Below are 20,679 nucleotides of genomic sequence, written 5' to 3' on the forward strand. Positions count from 1 at the left end.
TTTCACAATTAATTAAAATCTCTTAGCCACCTTCTCAGGATTTTCCCTAAAAAATTTAGCTTCTCCAGCTATTCAAGTCACTTGCTGAAAAGGGTGCTTTCACTCTTGTCTGATTACCTGTAGGTGTTATTACCTGCCGCAGGGGAGCCACCATGTGACTCGTCTCAGTTTTAGCTTTTGTTCTACCCCCAGTCTTGCTCAGTTTTCTGTCCCACAGTCTGACCACGATATGTGCTACTAACTCCTGGATCGTCTATGCTCTCTGCTATACTTTCAGAGTCTTCTGCATCTAATCCCGACTCCTGCGGGCTGCTAGGTCCTTGCCTAACCAGCTCTGGTCCCCTAAAATGTGTCAGCTGCAGGTCCTGAGGGTCTAAGATACTTTCCTCATCACTATCTCTCTTTCCCAGCTTAAGACACCTTTGACCTTGTGGTGGTTTGAGACTCAGAAATCCAATTTCCAAGTTCAAGCCCCCCTCCCACAATTTGTCCCAGTGTGAGAGGGTTTTCAGACAAAACACAACTACTCAGTACTGGGGGAAGGGGAAAATACAAGGTTTATTTACATACATATATATATATATATAACAACTATTTCTTCTACAGATACAGTAAAATAATATATTACATTAGATAAGTCCCTCCTTTCTTCCAAAAAGAGTCCAGGAGAAAAAGGAGGAGAAGTCTTTTTTCACTTTCAAGCTACAGTTCTTCTAAATTAATTTCTTTTGGCACTGTTAAGTGTCTCTTATCTTGTCTTTATCTCCTGTTTTTACTTTGTAAAAATCCTGGCTCCCGAGGTTGGAGCTTCTTGGAAGACTATTTGGGAATTCCACCCCTCCTTCCCACAGTGAAGAAAAGCGGCAAGGTCGGCTGAAAAAAAACTCCTGAGGAGTTTTTACTCCTGTAGTCTTAGCTAGGTTAGGACCTGCAGGGGGCCCAAGGACTTCCCCCTCAAGTTTGGGGGAAAGATTCCCCTCGACACTTACATATTTGGGCGTTGCAGCTGCTTTCCCAAAGGTCAGGGCTTTCTCTCAGTTTAGCCCTCTCTCTCTCTCTCTCTCTCACTACTCCTTGATTTATGCTGGCTCCGTTCCAATACTGTATGTCCACCAGTCGCAAAACTCTGCCCGGCCGACAGCACTCCGCTGCTGTTTTCACCTCCATCTCTGCGAAGTGGAGAAAATTCGACCTGGAGGTCTTTCCTGATCCTCCAGGGTCCTCTTCAGTCACTGGCTTCAGGGGGGGAAGAGGGAGTTCCACAGCATGGGTGGCTGCTCCTGGCCCAGCCGGCAGGAGCCGGGGGCAAGGGCCCCCTGGCCCTGGGCACACCTGGCACGCTTAAGGCATGGTTGCCTCTGCTTCTAGCCACGCAGTCCAGAATTAACCTCTTCTCTTCCCTTTCTGTGAGTATGTAACTTCCGCATGAGTGTACTAAGCTGTTTGAAAAAACTCCTGAGGAAAAGCCTTTTTCAAACCACCACAGACCTATACTACATGCATCACAGCAATGCTTTCTCGGCTTACTATTTTTCTGACTCTTTTCCAATGCCAACACAAGGGGATCCTGGGGGGCTACATTAATTCCACAACTTTTCTACCATTCTGGCTTATTTCTTAAAGTGAAAACCATATCTGCATACATTACTTCATCCCACTTCTGCTCCCTGCAGAGGAACAACATAAACTGTAAAATTGTATTGTAATTAATACTCCCTTGAGGAGGCCATTTCTCGCCATCATCTAATATATAGAGTGACCACCAGCTTTGACAATATTTTAAAAAGGTCTTTTTTCACTTGTTTCCTCCGGGGATCCCTCCCAAATCTTTCCAATGTTTTAATCTACACCCCACGGGAGTTTTGGCATTTATTTCTTTACTCATTTTGACCCCCATTATGAAGATAAATGATTAAATTTGTGATATCCTAACAAACACAACTATTATATTGTCAAATAATATCTACCCTTCAAATCCAAATACTACTTCTCGATCGAAACCTCCTAAATCCACTGATTTTACAACCAACCTGTACTAATACAAAAATCCACAAGATGTCACCCTTAGACCACAAATATACCTGGCTCTGGCAATAAGCCTGTATATCCACACAAATCCACAAGATGCCGCTGTTGACCATAAAATGCACACTCTACAACAAACCTAAGTGCTTCAAAAAATATATATTTCTAAAAATGCACGCTTTATGACGAATCTGAATGTCTCAAGAGATACACGTCTATGAGTTCTGGCACAATAAAACCTAGCACACCGAGTTTCCTCCAAACTCTGATTAGCTCCACATCTAATACAATATAAATTCAAAGTCCAATCTAATCTTATTTCTTGGGAAGACTGTGGTCCAAGAATATATTTCAAACAATTATTACATAAAGCACGCACGTATAATGAACAATTACAGAATGGACAAATTCTAATTCTAGGTCTTAGGCTGTGTAGTGTATTCACAGTCAATTTCTCAGACCCCTTCCCCATAAAAAAACCTTAACAAGATGTTTCTATGGCTGGTTCAGAACGAACAGAAACTTCAGAAGTTTGATTTTGTTTCCAACACAAAACAAGACAACACAAAATTATCAAAGCAACATAAACCAAACAGAATACTATGACAACTGCCACTCTCCAAGAATACATAATACAATAGCATGCCTCAAACCCCAGTTCATACGGTGATCATAAACTTAAGGGAACGAAACCAAGACCATAAACAAAAGAACAACCAAAAGGAAACTTGGATACCTTGTTTCCCTCAAAATAAACAATATTTGGCCAAATACAAACACATCTGGAACATACCAGCTCGAAGGGGTTATCCCCCAGGAAAGCATCCTTTCCCCTGTAAATATAATCCCCTTCCCCCATACTGAGTTGTGCCTGTCTGAAATTTCTCTTCGGTGTTGAGGTAAATTGGGGGGAGGTTTGGAAATTGGAAACTGGATTTTTAGAGGGCTCAAACCATGACAAAACCATAGGTTGTACGCTGGTTTTCTAGGGCTCTGGCTTTCTAGCAGCTAGCAAGAGATGCATCTTTCTAATTGTGTTCGAGTCCCACTGGAAAGTTGTATAGACTTTGACTGTGAGTTAGCGTCTCACCAAAGTTTCACCAAATTCCTCGGGCTAAGAGGATTTGGAAGAAAGGGATGGATGTTTTTGGGTTTACCTTTGTGGCTGGATTTTGGACTTGGACTTGGACTCGGAATTGCGATCATGGTAAGTCTGGTAATATATTATCTTTGGGTTTGTTTTAAACCATCTGTGGGGATCCCTTGTGTGTGTTGATTATATTGTTTGCTTTTGTTTGTGAGTATTGTCTTTTATGTCATAAAATTACTGTTGTGTGTTAAGTAAGCAAATATTGGGAATTATATTTGTTTATATTTGTTACTGTTTTACTTCCAATCACAGCAAAAAGACTACCTTCATGTGTTTATGGGAGATTGTGGTTTCATGGTTTACAGAACTAATTGGGCAGGAAACTGACTCTAACACTTACTGTTTGCAGGAATTAGGCCCGGAAGTTTGCTGACCGCTTGTAAATGCCACAAACTCCAGGCCTGTCAGCCTCTCTGTTAACAGCAAACGAAAGTGCTAACCCTTATCTGTGCTTAGTTTGTAAGAATTGTTCACCTCATATACTCGTAATCTGCGTTACTTGTTGGCAATTTCAGCATGTTAACCTGAAATTAGGGACAGGATTGACACTGGGGGATTTAGAAGACGAAAGCACATGTATTTGTGGAGCGGTCTTACAAGGTTGGAGAGCACGTTGGCAAAGAGTTATAAATTGCACGGATGGAACTTTAGCATTAGAATGGTTGAATTTAGATACTGTTCTTATACAGTGCCAGAGGGCATAACGAGATCTGTATATGAAACAAGACAAAAGGAATAGAGGTAGTTCTCCTTTTTGTTAGTATCCAGATTGTGGGGATTGCTACCCTGTGTTAGTGGATATAGTTTGTAGGGAGTGTGGATATTTTAGGGCAATGAAACACCCTAGAAAGGAACTTTTATTTTGTTCTCAATGTCAGGTTGAAGATTCCTGCAAGACAACAGAACAGGAAGTACTAAAACAGCTGACAGAACTGGTTCAAAGCCTTCCTGCTTTAAGGACTAATTGAGCCCGTAGACAACTGAAACTGGTGCTGTGTGGTGTGTACTAGAAGTGTGACTGAAACATGCAAGTAACCACAGAGCGAGTGGGTGCTTGAATTTGTGTCTCTGTTATCTTGCAAAGGGCACGACCAGAGGCAGACAAAGCGAAAGCTAAAAATGGGAAACCAGAAGGGAAAACAAGAGGTTGACAAAAGCCCTTTAGGATGTATTTTAACACACTGGAAAGAAATATGGGGACCCCAGGGTGGGAACACTAGCAAGAAAACCCTAACGAAGTACTGTACCAAATGGTGGCCCCCGTATAAACTAGGGGAAAGCGCAAAGTGGCCAAAGCATGGATCGTTAGACTATAGTATCTTACTACAGTTAATGTTGTTTTTGTGAAGGGAAGGAAAATGGGATGAAGTAATTTATGCCGATATGTTCTTTTCTTTGTGGGAACACCCGGAATGGCAGAGAGAGTGTGGCATTAATTTGGTCCTGCAAGATCTGTTTGTTCTAACTTTAGAACGAGAGAATCTAAAAGAAGGAATAGGGAAGCTTAAACGATGTTGTTCAGCATGTTCTATAGGACAGAGGTGTTTGAAATATAAGAATAGTGAACCAGAAAGTGGAATTGATGATTATGTAAGTCCCTTTGGAGAAATGCCAAACGAAATAGCAGAAGAGGGGGCTTCTGTCCCCCCCTCAGGGCTGGTAAAAGATGAGGACAATAAATTGTCCTCATCCTCAGGATAGCAAGAGAGGGACGGAGAAAGGGGAAGAAGAAAAACATCTCTTTCCCCATCCTTATCTCCCCATAGCAGGCAAACATGCAGCAAGATGAGGGCAAAATCTGTTTCACCACATGCAGGAGCCAGACAAATTATACAAGCCCCTTTAAGAGAAGCTGCAGGACCACAAGGGCCTATAAGGCTTAAAGTTAATTCCTCTATGGGAGATCTAGAAAATTGGAAGAATATTGCTCGTAATTATAGAGATGACCCGGTTGGGGTAGCAAAGAAGTTTAAAGCATATATTAAGGCTTTGGATCCAGACTGGGAAGATATCAATTTGATGCTAGATGCTTTGACAGAAACTGAAAAGGAGCTAGTATTAAAAGCAGCCAGGGCACATGCCCAAACTATGTTAAGATCTGATGATGATTTAAATGTTTTCTTTCCATGAGACAGACTACGTTGGGACTATAATAACCCCACATCTGAAAGGGTATGTTGCAAAGCCTAATTCACACTTGTAAAATAAATGAGATGTTTTGAGGAAGGGTAATTAGAAGGGCTGAATAATTGAAAAGGCCACAGGAGATCAATGCATACCAAAAGACATGGTGTTTGCTAACAATTTTTAAAGCACAAGAGAACATTAAAATATAGACTAATATTAAGGTCCTTAGATTATTTTCTTGCAGTTTAGCTCTTGATGCTTTTTTTTTTAATTGTGATCACATTTGTATTACATTTTTCCAGCAGCAACTGAGATCAAGACCCCACTGTGCTGCATGCTGTACAGGCACATACAGAGGTACCATATTCCGAATGGACACAAACAAGCACACATCCAGTAGGAGAAAAGAAGTACCAGATCATGATCTATTAGACTTGGTTCCTAACCCTAAGTTGCACTGAGATTGACTCAGCTCTTTAAAGGCACTTGGAGCCCAACTTTCATTGAAATCAATAGGTGCTGAATACCTAAATAGCTTTATGGATCTGAGCATAAATAACTTATCCAAGAGCAGAGCAGCAATCTAGGGTTGGGTTTGGAATAAAACACAGATTATACAAGTCCCAGTCTGATTTCTTAATCACAAAATCATCTTTCCCCTCCATATTTCATATAATAAATGCCTGGCATTCACATCACAACATGGATACATAAGGCCCATCTCATCAAATCACTGGAAACCTGCAGTGACAAAAATGATTTTCCTCAAACCAAGCCCAGCTACAGACACCAGTACCCAGTCTACGCCTAGGGTTGCTTTCTGCTCTCCCTTACACCATGGAAACTGCCATGATGTCTCAGTTTAAGGAGACTGGAGTGTTTTGCTAAGGAGGATGAGTTATGAGGTAGACCAAACTCCTCTCTCTCAGCAATTGTAAATCCGAAATTAGGATGCTCCAATTGAGGAAGTATGGAAAAAGGAAGAAATAACAATCCTTGATTAAAGGATATATGTATATTGGCAAAACCAGCAACAGAACACAAAAACAACTAAACAACAATCCTGTACCCAAAAGTCCCCTTCAAAAAGGAAACAGTTTGATGCTTCTCTGTCCTCTAGCGCGACTCTAATCACAGTTGGCAGGAGCGCTGTTGGATCACTAGAGGTGCAGAGCCTGCAGTGCTCGGTGATGGCCAGCAGGGGGCGCTGTTGGGAGCCCCGGATTGCAGGAGAAGCCAAAAAACGGAGATTTTTTCCCCCCCACCACTGAGGAGGGGAAGGGGAAAAAAGGGGAAAGAAGGACCGTTTCTTTCCCACTAAACTTGTGCTGTCTGCAGCTGGCTGTAGTCAGGATTCCCCCCTTGTTCGTCGGTGAGCACAAACTCTACAATGAAATCTGAGCAGATTCAGGTTGGTGACAGGGAAGCGTGCAGGCAAGCTGAGGCCGGAGAGCAGCCAGATGACCAGGTCAAGAGCAAAACGGCCTCAAAGCTTTTCCAACACATACACACACCTTGTCTCCATTAAGGCAGAAAGTGAAGTGCCGCTTTCCAAGGAGAGGAGGGGAGAAAAACTCCCCACCCCCTACCCAGCCCCAGAGAGGGCTATCAGGCTGGAATGTAGTTCTGCCAGCCAGCTCCTTTGTGTAGGTAATCACCCAAGGCAGAAAACTGTCCTCTCCATTCAACATCCCTCTCCCACATGCAGCAGGGGAAAGAAAAATTCCCGTTTGTTTTTTTAGAACAAGTAAACCCATGACACACGACCTTCAGAGTTGCCTCCCCAGGTTTACACCCAGGTGACAGAGAGCAGAATCCAACCCCAGCACTACAAGTTCAAACATTTTTCACACAGTTCTAGGGAGGGGATGGATTAGACAAACTGAACTTTTTGAAAAGATCAATATAGAACATCCCTTTCAATTATTCTCCAAGGCACTAAACCTGTGAAGTCGGTTATGGTGCATTTATAAATCTTTCCAGGACAGGCTGTGTTATGATTCAGTTATTAAAATTATTAGAAATGCCTCTGCCCGAATTAAAGTGCAAATGAGACCAGATGCCAAAGTCAATAGCATGGGTTTTATTTAATGGTAAATGTGAGTCAAACAGAGATAGAAAAAAATAGGAAAAGGGGGGGGGAAGAAAGAGACAGAGAGAGATTAAAATAGAAAATGTATCACCACTCCATGTAACCCGGCAGAGTCCCATGGGTCTGGTTCTTCTGGTCTTCTTGGTGGTGAGGCTCGTGCAAAACATAGAATCCAATGGATTAATATACGTTCAGGAGATGCCCAGGCAACTCCCCAGCAGGGGGCAGGGAAAGCTTTGCGACAGGCTCCGGATTTGTTGCCTCACTTGGATCACCTGCAGTCCTTTGGCAGTAGAAGGTCTCAGGAATGAGTTGAGGGGGGTACTTTGGGGGTCTTTGATGGTTTATGACCCCTTCTCGCTTGCCTCTCAGGTGAATGTCCCATGTGTACGTGGCCTTCCCAGAGGGAAGGGGGTTACTCCTTTGGTTTGGTGTGGAGAGATTTCACCATCACAGCCCCAAAACCCTTCTCCTCCACCACTCCCTGGGCCTTGTTTACTTCTCAAACCTGAGATGATTAAACAATAGTCTTATCTCAAGTTCCCAGTCACAGTCCAAATTCCAGTCAGGAGGCACTGGGGGGGGGGGGGGTGGGCTTCAGTGGTCACAGCAGTTTGACAAAAAGTCTTTCTATGATTTTGACAATGTTTAAGACATTACTGATATTTCAGTCCATCATAGGCTGTCTGACATCCTCCTGTCCTACCTTTACTCCTTGTAAGTAATCCCTTATTGCCTGGGATGGGCTGGCAGGGCAGTGTTAGTCACGATGACTGGCAGGGAAGGATCAGGCCTGAGTCTTTCAGAATCAGGACAGATAGGGACCTTTTTCATCTCCTTTCCCAGACACTAACATTCACCTAATCAGGGAAGTGACTAAAGAAGAACAGGAGGGACCAGATCCAAACCTTGTGAAAGCCATTGCAAAGTCACTAGGGCCAGAAGACATTTCAAAAGCTGAATATGTATGTTATATGCTCCTAACTGATCACAGCTCTGGTGGATAACTAGTTTAGATGCAGTTATATAGGGGGATGAGGTGAGGGAGCACTTATGCTCATACAGCTCCTTCAATTCATGGAACAAGTTTAAAGCCTACCCAAAAAATTATGTTGAAGATGTTGATTTAAGTTCAGTCATCTCCTACAAGTCTGCTGGATTCTCTGATACTGCAGGGTTGAAGTGAGGATTTGGAGCATGCAGTGAGAGTTTTCTAGAGGACCATGAGTCACTATACTGCAGCTATGGTTTTCTATGCATTTACCTGCCAGGACGACAGGAAACCTGCTAGTTAAAAGAGCATCAGGGTCACTTGAGATGCAATCTGTGCCCCAACTCTATCTCTCCAAACACCCCTGTCATGTGAAAAGGGGCAGAAAAGAAGAATTTTCTGTCCAACCTGTATTAATTTGTTTTTTGTCTATCAGTGTCCCCCCCCAGGAGATCAAAGCCTTTTAATGTCCAGAACAGTCTGTTAGCGTCTCACCTAATGGGACCCTTTGCTTAACAGATTCGCTGAGACGGACAGGACATTTGATACCTATTTATATAAGGACTGCACTTAATAGCGGTAGAAAAACCCCTCAGCAGATTTCTCCTATGAGTTATTTCACCTTTGACGAAACTGTCAGCACCTAAAAGTGGACTCTCATCATCATCATGGTTAGGCTTCGCGAACAAAGATTTGGGAAGGGCTCTGCCCACGTTTGTTGCAAGCACGTTGGTGGCTAAAAAGGCCAATACGAGAAAGGCATGTCCGGTTGCAAAAGACACAGCAGAAAGACTCCTTAGGTGGTATATTCTGCAAGGCTCCATTCTTTCTGCATTGTCTTTTCTCCTCAAGGGTGATCCTGTGTGCTTTCTCAAAAGCATCAGCAGCGTTATAAATGGTTTGTCTCCAGGCCTCCCGATTGGAGGCCAGAGTAGACCAGTTATGGTGATCAATATGCCCTAGGCTGAGTTGTTGCTTCAGGGAGTCCTTGTATCTTTTCTTTGGGGCTCCTCTCTTGCGGCAGCCAGTGGCAAGTTCACCGCAAAGCAGGATCTTAGGGAGGCGGTGGTCCTTCATCCTAGAGACATGCCCTGCCCAACGCAGCTGTGTTCTCAGCAGCATGGCCTCAATACTTGTGATTGCTGCCTGTTCAAGAACTGATGTGTTGGTCACATAATCTGACCAGTGGATGTTTAGGATTGTGTGGAGGCAGCGTTGATGGAAGTGTTCTAGAAGACACAGGTGGTGGCGGTAGATGACTGGTAAAAAGGTCCCCGGTTCGAAACCGGGCAGAAACACCAAATAAGGTGATATGGTTTGAAGCTGGCTCCCTGCCAAGTCTCCAAACCTTACCACCAGAAGTCCCCCCCCCCCCCAACAAAAAGAAACCTCAGGGAGAAGAGGGAGAAAAAAACTAAGAAAAACCCGAAAACGAGAGAGAGGACAACCAAACTGATATATATAAATATATTTACACTTATATACAATTTCACAAGGGAAAGGGAAAGAGGAAGGGGAAAAGGAACAAAACTAAAATAAAAAAAAATATATATATATATATATATATCCCAATCAGTAGCCCGAGATCTAGTAACTAAAGAACAAAAGAGTTAGCAAAGAAGATATCTCACTACTCTCCTGGGACAACCGAGAGTCGCTCCGGAATGATCACCGGCAACCTCTGTCTCCCAAGGTCAGCAAGGCCTAGCCAGGCCTCGCTCCCCAACACGGCAGACTCAACAGCAGGGAACCTGCACCTCCAAGCCGCCGGAAGGAAAGAGAGCGAAGGCCTCTGCTCCTCTCTTCTTATAGTCTGGCTTACGTAAAAATCGTAGGGAATACTGGGTAAATCTGGACCCTTCCTTGGTTACAAACTGGTCACCAAGGAAGGCCTAGCCCAAACCACCACAATGACCCATGATTCGGAGCCATATAAAAGAGTAGACAGCACTATGGCTCTGTAAACACTGATCTTGGTACTTTTCTTCAAGTGTTTATTTCGCCAGACTCTTTTATGAAGCTTTCCAAAAGCACTATATGCCTTCGCTAACCTGTTATCTATCTCCCCGTCAATCTTACCATCCGAGGAGATGAGGCTGCCTAGGTAATTAAACTGTTGGACTGATTTGAGTTCTGATTGGCCGATGGTGATGTGGGGATGATGGGGGACTTCCTGAGGTGCAGGTCGATGGAGAACTTCAGTCTTCTTTAAGCTGACTTCCAGCCCAAAGAGCTCAGTAGCATCTGCAAAGCAGGATGTTAAACGCTGCAGGGCTTACTGCCCGCGCGGCCACTTTTGGGGCAGCCCTGGCCTGTGGAGGACCCCCCCCGGACTCACTCTAACAGTTCATGAAATAACACGTTTATTAATATAAATTTGTGACAATTTATGGGGTTCGTTGTGTTGCCTAAAAGAAAAGCTCTGGGGCATCAGTTGTGTCTGGAATAGGGTCTAACTTCAAAAACACACTTAAACTATGTAATAATAAAGCCAAGCATAGGCACATATGCTAAAGTAAAAGCAACTTACAATGAAGTAATAAGTAAAAATTTCAAAGTACTATGGAGCAAAAGTAAAATTAGTATATCTGTATAAAGCGATCGCTCACCCCAAGGCGTCCCAAGAAGGTGGAGGGAGAAAAAGGTAGTCTGTCGGTTACCTCTGCAGAGTTGATGGAATTTCTTGCCGATTTTTGCTTGGGTCCAATCTCTTTTTATACCTTTTTTCTGTTAGGCAGTTTGAGTGGCTATAGTCAATAAACTAATTTTTGGGGTGATAGGCAGATGAAATAGGCCCAAGGGTCCACTTCCCGAGTTCTCAAAAAAAGACGTGTTAGTGTTATCTCCATGCCACTCCATTCTTCCTTTTTAATCCTTTCATCAGTTTCTGGGAATGTCTCCCCACATGCTGGGGTTTTCCAGGAAGCCATCAGGAGGAGTTTTTTTTCTTCTTTTGTGTGGCCTTATCTATCACCTTACAACCCCTGCTTAAGATCAGGCTGTCTAAAGTTTTATTTTGTTTTCTGTCTTGGTGTCTGGTTAGGACCTTCTCTAGAGGTGTTAACTGAAAGGCAGTAACAGACTCAGACAGCAAAGGCTGTGTTTAATACATATAAGCTATTTAGAAGTTTCTTCAACAAGGCTGCAGGATTAACACATGTTAATTCCCATCTTCCAAATCCTACTGAAGAACAGACCTAAAGACACCACTTCTGGGTGAACTGGTTCCACTTCTCTGGGGCTGTTTCTTTCTCATAGGGTGCAGTAAATCAGCTTTTGGAGTGCACCCCAATATCCAGGATGAGCCTGCATCTCCTCTTAGGGTGAAAGAAAATCCACATGATGGTGTGAAGAAAGCAAATAGAGACAGGGAATTTCAGCCTCCTCTCTGCATTAAATGCACCCTCCTACTGCGTGTGCTATGGTTTCATCTTGGGGTTGCCTTGGCTCTGGGCTAGAGCTGTCCCCTGTGTCACCTCCGCTGGGGCCAGGACCCCCCCTGTGCTGGGTGCTGCACAGATGGGGGACAAAGAGACACCTCCAGCCTCAAGGTGCTGGGACGCCAAGCAGGGGATGAGAGACAACAGATGGATACTGGCAGATGGGGGAAGTGTGAGTTGATGCTGACACGTTATTCAGCAATGTGGTTGGCAGCCATCCCACTGACCCTGCCACTTCAGGTGTCTGGGTAAGAGCCAGGGGTGAGAAGGGGCTCAGTAGCAGCCAGGGGGTTTTAGTCTTGACTAATTAACCCAGAAAATGTGACAACCATCCTGGGATGTCTCCCACCAGGTCCCTTCTTGTCATTCCAGCTCTTTACACCAATCTGAGAAACGGCAGGAGGGAGGAATGTCCTTGGGTCTTGACCACTCAGACAGGAGTCTTGACCTGGGAGAGTCTGCTTATCCCACGTCTCTTCACACATTGGACACCTCTGCAGTCTTCTGCCCCTGCTTTTAAGGAATCAGGAGTTGCAGACGTGGGCAGGGAATAAGGGGGAGCTGGCAGTGTGTGAGAAAGGCTGCAAATATGGCTGAGGAAAGTGTTTTCCTACATTTCTTTCCTTCAAGATGGTAAAATCCTCAGCAGATACATGGGTGAAGCTCTCAATTTTTCACCTGCTGAGGATTTGGCCCTGTGAGGATAGCCAGAAGGGACATTCAGACACTGGTGGAACATCCTTTCCCCACCAAACCTGGAAGCCATGGCAGTCCAGAAGACCTCCTCACGGCTGCTGGGTATGAATAGTGCTGGGGGGCAGCAGTGGGGAAGGTGCTTCAGGAGCAACTGCTGATTATGGTGAGCAAAACTGTCCATAACCTGATTCTAACTGCAGGATCAGGCTGCAGTGAGGTTGAAAAGGATTTAGTATCCCCGGTAACAGTACTCAGTGTAAGTCCCAGCCTTATTTTTACGCAATAGGTACTATTTATTAACGAGGGAATGTATAGGCACCTGGGAAAATTTGCATGCAGTGACTGCGTAAAGATTGAATTTTTCAGAGTGAAATTCCTAGTGAAGACAGTCTTAGTATATGTTACAAAGAATTAATATTTATTGACAATCTTAGCTGGTAATTTTGGCCTATACAGAGGTACATTTGCATTTTTGGAAAAGAACTTTTTAAGAACTTTTTCTTTATCACTAAGTAGAAATAACTTGTTGATACACAGCATATAATATGAAAGGGTGATTACTGTCACATTTATAGATATTTGAGTAAAGTGCACATAATAGATGTATTTTTCCATTGCAGTGGTTACATTATCTAGAAAAAACAGAGACATGCACATGACTACATTAAGGATTTAGGGCTCTATCCTGCACCGTTTGAGTCAACGGGAGTTTGTCACTGATTTTAATGGAAGTTAGATAAGGGCTTATATGTCAAAGTAATGCAGATGCTACGGAATAAATATCAACATAAATGGATCAATATATTCGTGTCTTTTAAGTGTTAAAACTGCATTTTGTGATACCTATTGCAATTTTTTGCTTGTTCATTGTAACTGCAGTGCAACCATCCTGCTGCTAAAGAACAGGACATGGAAGGTACAGGATTGTGTAGTAGTGACACTTTCAGGTCGCTACCAAAACTAGTTCAAGGTGCTGCACATGCATGTGTGGAGAAAGAAATCTTTAGTGAGGGATTTGATGACTTGACCAAGGACATAGAGCACACCAGTGACGGAGGTTGCCAAGAAATCCAGGGACTGCCGTTCCAGGGAGAAATCAGAACTACAGACCTGCACACAGTTAATGAAGTCTTGCTTAGGAGGTTTGGGATATTTTTCACCAGTGGGGGAAAAAATAAATAAACCCAAAACAACAACAACAAAAAAAAACCACCAAAAAAACCAAAAAGAAGTTTAAGTTAAGCTCAAAAATCAGTTTGTTTTCTTTTGTATGTAAAAAAAAAATAATCTCAAGTATTTTGCTTTTGAGCACATTCATGTTGAGACATCTTCTATAATTTTCTAAAAAAAACCAACAACCAAACAAAACAAAACCAAGTCCTGGCTATTTAAGAAAAGAGGAAAGAGCCAAAGAGGACAGAACAAAAGTGGAAAGGATTTCTTCTCTTAAAGAGGTAGCCTGGAGCCCAGGGAGATGCACAAGAACCACTAGAAACAACCACCTCCATATGAACAGGGAGAGTGCTGTATTCTGCCTCCATCTAATACATGAGATTTAGAAGTGCTTCAGCACCCCAGAGGCACTCAGGCATATTGCTATATATAGGACTGTTCCCAGATTACAGAACACCTTCCCTTGACTGTAGCATTTGCAGACCACAGGGATTTTTTTCTTCTTTTTATTTTTTTTTCTAAACCAGCTCACTCCAAGCATTTTCCCTTGGTTTTCTCCACCACCAAGTGTTAGTCTTTGCATGGAAATGGGTTCAATGTCCAGTTCAAAAGCAATCCTAGACAAATATAGATAAACAGCTCCTCCCAGAAAGCGACAATATTTGTGTGGCACATAACATGGACAATAGATTTATTTTCTGAACAAATCAGCTGGAAAATCATTTAGGGTCCTACCTTGCATTGAGCTGTGCCTCCAGTGAGGCCAGGGTTGAGCAGCAGCAGGGGCTGCAGATGCTGAGCTCGGAGGTGATGGAGGTTCCCAGGGGTGGCTGGCATCACCCATGGGTTGGGGTATGCTGCATGCATCCCATCCACACCTGATCCATGGAGGATGTGAGTCTGTCATAGCTCCTAGCTCCCACTCAAGCTGTTTAGCTCAGGAAGTATTTGCTTTAATCTGAAGTTGATGCCTAAAATGGAAGAAAAAACTCTCCAAACAATAATAGTATAGATAAGGTAGAGAGCAGTTTTTTAATGAAAGCTTTCAGGTGCATGGAGTACGTAGGCATGCATACACAGACACAGAATTCTTACACTTTTATAACTCTAACTATTTACCATATCTAGTGGGTACATCCAACCCGAAAACCATTTTTGTCCCTGGTACCACCCTCAGAACTGCCCCGTTGCAGCCTTTCCAAGGGTTCTGGGCCCTCTATCTTGTTTTGACTACAATGTATCTTATTATTCCTGTCCAGGTGCATGTCCCAAACAGGATGTCCTTGCTAAAATCTCTTTCCTTAAAAAGACTGTTAAATAGAAATTCAGGAATGTAGCACAAACCATGAGAAAGGGTCTTAGTTACTGTCTAAAATGAAAGAAAATTATACAGCTATATTAAAATCTACAAAAAGCTAAAAATCTTTGGGCATCATCTCCCCTCTTACAGACTTGATAAAAATTCTATCTTGTCTCTACCACTTATATTTAACATATCATAAAGATGTCCAATACCTACAGAATCAATTTATACAGTGAGTTATTATGCAGACACTAATTATGAATATAACTAATATAAACAGTTGTTTTATCCAGGTCCAGTTTCATAACCATGAAGTAATTTTATGGAAGATATCCCCAAAGCCCAATGAGACAACTTTGAGAGTTACCTGATGTAGAATTTGAGTTTGTTTCCAAATTTCAGCCAAATCTTTAGTAATTCTTCCATGCTGATCTATATAAGAACAACAACTGGTGTTAATGACTGTATGCAGGCCTCCTTGCGAGGCTAATAAAAAATCGAGAGCCATTCTGTTTTGCAGAACTACATGAGACAAACCATTGGACTTCATGATTGCATCTGAAGTCTGCTTTTCAATATGTTCAATAATGGCTGAAATGTTAACAATTGCTTTTTCTAATTCAATTACTCCTAAAGAAGGAATAAGACCCCTAATTATACTGTGAAAAGTCGTGGGACATTCAACAAGGGGATTGTTGGACCTTTTTATCCTTCTTACATAAGTTCTTATCCACCCACTTTGTTCTTTAATTTGATCAAATATCATTGTGTTTGGGATTATAGCCCAAAGAGCACAGGCCTGGTCTTTATCAAGGGGCAAAAATTTCCAGGTTTCATTTTTATTTATCCAATACCATCCTGAATCCTATGGGGGAATAATTCTCCAGGGTATCTGTGCCAATCCTAATTTCTGGTGCTAGCCTTATTTTAGATTCAGTTTTATGACAATATGGAGGGAGAATGATCTTTCCTGTGACATTAACAATCACGCAGGGAACTGCATAACTTTCTTGATCAGGAATTAAGCTGTTTAGGGCTATAGGTATGTAGGCCTAAGTGACCTGTGTCCAACTTCCAGATGCTAAAATATTTGAGTGATCCTGGAATTCAGGGTCCTTACTAATGTTTGTCTCATTCATTAAGACGCCAATTAAAGGCCAGTTGTTATCCTCATCAATTGTTGGCATTTGAGTATAAATCCAACAGTTATTTTTATGAAGAATATTGGATACATTTTGGACTAGACCCATGTGCAAATTTCAGTTCCAAACCTGAGTCATGGTTACCGATTGTACAGGTAATAAACACAGAAAAAACAATTTAAACTACATCATCTTCATCTGTATCAGTCTCTGTTTTTCCAGTTGTTCCAGAAGCAAAAACTATCTTAACTCTGAGTTGTCCTTTGACAGTAACTTTGACTACGGTGAGGGTGATTAGCAGAACTTGAAACAGTCCTCTCCACTTAGCATGCAGGAGTTCACTGTCCCATCGCTTAACATAGACCCAGTCTCCAGGCTGGAATAGGTGAGCAGGAGTGTCCAATCCTATGGGTCTGGATGACTTCTCGGTAATTCTTGGCCTTGGCTTCGTATATTAGGTATGTTATAATGGCACAAACTAGGATGGAAAGCCCAACAAGTAAAATGTATCTGACATCTAAAGAGGATTTAAACACACCAGAGGCCGTTGTATTGTACCCAAAGGGAAACTGAATAAAGGATTGGGCAAATACATTCCCCTGTGTTTCTCCATAGGAATGGGTGCTATTATCCTTAAAACCCCAGAGGAAACAGCTCAGGTTAGAACAGTAGTGCATTCTTGAGGACATATTTCGGATGAAAATCACAGGTGCTGAGTTTGCCGTATCATAAACCCAATGCACAAACTCAAAGGTACTTATTGCAATGAGAGTACTAGTATCTGAACTGAAACACATTGACAGGTGTGACAGGTATCTTGGCGCGGTTATATGCCAGAGGAAAGCAACAACCCCTAACATCATGGTGCCTACAGGTTCAAAACACGTGTCAATCACATAAGGGGTTCAAAACATGCGTAACTCACACAAAGGGTAGTTATTCTTTTCCACCTTTCCTCTTTCCAGGTGCCACGTTGGGCACCAAAAATGTCTCAGTTTGAAGAGACTGGAAGGTTGCTAAAGAGGATGAGTTATGGGACAAAACAAACTCCTCTCTCTCAGCAATTGTAAATTCAAAATTACGGGGCTTTAATCAAGGAAATGTGGAAAAACAACAGAAGAGATAACAACCCTTTATTAAAAGATATATGTATGTTAGCTTGCTGGTTTAAAAGTTAACCAGCAAGGCAAAATGAACTCAATTCAAAAGAGAGATTTATAAGTCAGAATAACAATTTATTAAAATAATGCAATAAGTACAATTATACAGACAGACAATTGGTTTTAACCCACAAAACCCAAATGTACAAACCCAGCACCCTGGGGTATGAACAAAAGTGGTGTACCTTGGCCCACCCCCCGAGTCCAAAGCAAAGGGAGAGGGGATAAACCTGCTGGTGGGAGAGCTGCTGCAGTCTGGTCAGAAGTGGTGATTGCAGTCCAGTTGAGGGTGGTGGTCTCAGCCTGGTTGGGAGCAGCGGTGGTCTGCTGTCTTCCTCTGGGTCCCACGAGAGAGAGCCCCAAGGCTCTGAAACTCCCAGTTATATACTCTCCAGTTCAGGCGGGAGTGCTCAGTCCCTCCCTCAGAGTAGGGAATTCCATAAAAGGGCATGTGGATGCTCAGTCCCTCTTATCAGAGCGGGGAATTCCATATAAGGATATCAGAGCGGGGAATTCCATAAAAGGGTACAGGAACATCTTCCCACCTTGCAGGCCTCTACTGACAGCAGTTTTTGGGAAATGGCATGGAGGCTATAGAATACACAGTTTTGGGTTACACCCATCCAGGGATGAATTGGTCCCAGCCGTTCTAACCAGGACAGTTAGCAAAAACAGTAACAGAACACAAAAAAACCCGTGACAGTAATCCTAGAAAAAAAAAAAGATCTGAGCGAATACTTCTCTGTCCTTTAGTGCAGTCCTAATCTTGGCCTGCAGGGGGCACTGTTGGATCACTGGAGGTGTAGGGCCTGCAGTACTCTGTCGTTGCCTGCAGGGGGCGCTGATGGGTCGCTGAAGGTGCAGGGCCTGCAGTTCCCTGTCGTGGTCGGCAGGGGGCGCTGTTGGGCTCTGGCAGTCACCACGCGGGGAGAGGGGTCTGGGGGGTTGCTCTCGGGTCGCGGGAGGAGCTGAAAACAAGATGGGGGACCCTACCCCCAATGGAAGGAAGGGGTGAGGAGAACAGTTCACCCCCAACAGGACTCACTGTGGTTCTCAGTTGATAGCGTCCCAAAAGCTCCTCCTTTTCTCCCAGCAAGCACAGAGACTCTCCGATGAAAACACAGCAAGGTCCGCCTGGAGTCACGAGGCTGTGCAAAAAAAACCAGTCGAGAGCAGTGATCCGGCTTCACCAGGACGAGAAGCCAGAAAGCCTGGCTTCCAGGCTTTTTCTCTAAAAGAACCCGCACACAGACCCTGTCTCTGTTCCAGTGAGAGAGAGAGCACCCAGCAAAAACTGAACTGTCCTGTGTGAGGGCAGCCAGCAACCCCCCAGTCTCTGATGGACCATTAACCAGGAATTCGGCTTTTGCTGGCCACGCCTTCTGTAAAGCTAATTTACTCCCCTTCCCCCCACTCACTCAGTTTGAACTCTGTTTCTCTTACAGGGAAGCAGGGAGAGAAAAATTCCTCTCTCAGATTTAAACCTATAACATTACCCACCCCTAATTTTTCTTTCCCATGCTTCCACACTTTATCAGATTAAGTTTTTAAACTTCATACGTACATGCATTATTCTAACTATGTACACATCTACTAATAGGTATATACAAATACAGATACAGAGTTACATACAGATGCAACTATACAGTTACAGCCAGTTCACCCGAAAATAAGGTCCCCTTGGGGTATACACCGGGTTTCTCCATCTTCCTGCATCACCCACCAGGTGCAACCAGGTCCTTGGGCAAAAACAATCCCACGAATGGGTTTGCTTTTGCTCGAGGCGGGGTTAATCCAAACCTTTTTCCCTAACATACCCCTCATGTGAATCACTGGGACCTTGTCTCCATCCACGGTGTGGAGGGACTCTGATTGGGCAGGGCCGGCTTGGTTGATGGAGCCTCTGGTGTTGACTCACCATGTAGCCTTTGCTAGATGCTGATCCCAGTGCTTGCATGTCCCCCCACCCAACACCTTCAGGGTAGTTTTCAACAGTCCATTATGCCGTTCAACTTTCCCTGCAGTTGCTGCATGGTATGGGATATGGTACACCCACTTGATGCCATGCTCCTCCGCCCAGGTGGCAACTAAGCTGTTCTTGAAATGAGTCCCATTATCTGACTCGATGCGCTCGGGGGTGCCATGTCGCCACAGGACTTGTTTTTCAAGGCCCAGGATGGTATTTCGGGCAGTGGCGTGGGGCACCGGATGCGTCTCCAGCCATCCAGTGGTGGTTTCCACCATGGTGAGCACATAGCGCTTACCTTGGTGGGTTCGTGGCAGTGTGATGTAATCAACCTGCCAGGCCTCCCCATATCTATACTTACTCCAACGTCCACCATACCATAGGGGCTTCAGTCTCTTAGTCTGTTTAATGACAGTGCGGGTCTCACAGTCATGGATAATCTGGGAAATAATGTCCTTGGTTAAGTCCACCCCTCGGTCTCGTGCCCATCTATGGGTGGCATCTCTGCCCTGATGGCCTGAGGCGTCATGGGCCCACCGTGCTAGGAACAACTCTCCTTTGTGCTGCCAGTCCAGGTCCACCTGTGACACCTTGACTTGTGCAGCTCGGTCTGCCTGTTCATTGTTGCGATGTTCCTCATTGACTCGGCCTTTGCGCACATGGGCGTCTATGTGGCGAACTCTCACAACCAACTTCTCTGCCCGCGTAGCAATGTCTTGGCACGTATCAGCGGCCCAGATGGGTTTTCCCTCTACATTTCCAATTGGCCTTCTTCCATCTGTCCAACCATCCCCACAGAGCATTAGCTACTATCCACAAGTCAGCGTAGATGTAGAGCTTTGGACACTTCTCTCGTTCAGCAATGTCCAATGCCAACTGGACAGCTTTGAGCTCTGCGAATTGACTCGATTCTCCTTCCCCTTCAGTAGCTTCTGCAACTTGTCGTGTGGGGCTCCATACAGTTGCTTTCCATTTACATTTTGTTCCTACAAGGTGACAGGAACCGTCAGTGAAGAGGGCGTAGCGTCTTTCTTCTTTTGGTAGCTTATCGAAATCTGGGGTTTCCTGAGCCCGTACCACCTGCTCTTCTTCTTCATCTGCTAGACCAAAACTCTCACCTTCCGACCAGTTTGTGATGACTTCTAGGATCCCAGGGCGATTCAGATTTCCAATACGGGTGCGCTTCGTGAGCAGAGCGATCCACTTACTCCATGTAGCATTGGTGGCATGATGTGTAGAGGGCGCCTTTCCCTTAAACATCCAGTTTAGCACTGGTAGTCGAGGTGCCAGGAGGAGCTGTTCTTCTGTGCCAATCACCTCTGAGGCAGCTTGTACTCCTTCATAAGCTGCTAGGATCTCCTTCTCTGTTGGGGTGTAGTTGGCTTCAGATCCTCTGTAGCTTCGGCTCCAGAAC

At 44.0% G+C, this 20,679-nt stretch overlaps 1 long non-coding RNA gene across 1 annotated transcript; it reads right to left on the bottom strand.

The window, feature by feature from the left end:
* Positions 1 to 241: 241 nt before the first annotated feature.
* LOC113981463 lies at positions 242 to 20,474 on the bottom strand. Its single transcript, XR_003538425.1, has 3 exons — positions 20,392 to 20,474; positions 8,086 to 8,091; positions 242 to 253 (listed from the first exon to the last, which is right to left on the bottom strand). It is a non-coding gene; the product is annotated as an uncharacterized LOC113981463 (long non-coding RNA).
* Between the last annotated feature and the right edge of the window lie 205 nt (positions 20,475 to 20,679).

This window comes from Neopelma chrysocephalum, unplaced genomic scaffold, assembly GCF_003984885.1.
Source record: "Neopelma chrysocephalum unplaced genomic scaffold, ASM398488v2 Primary Assembly neopelma1_96561, whole genome shotgun sequence".
In the NCBI taxonomy this organism is placed as follows: domain Eukaryota; kingdom Metazoa; phylum Chordata; class Aves; order Passeriformes; family Pipridae; genus Neopelma; species Neopelma chrysocephalum.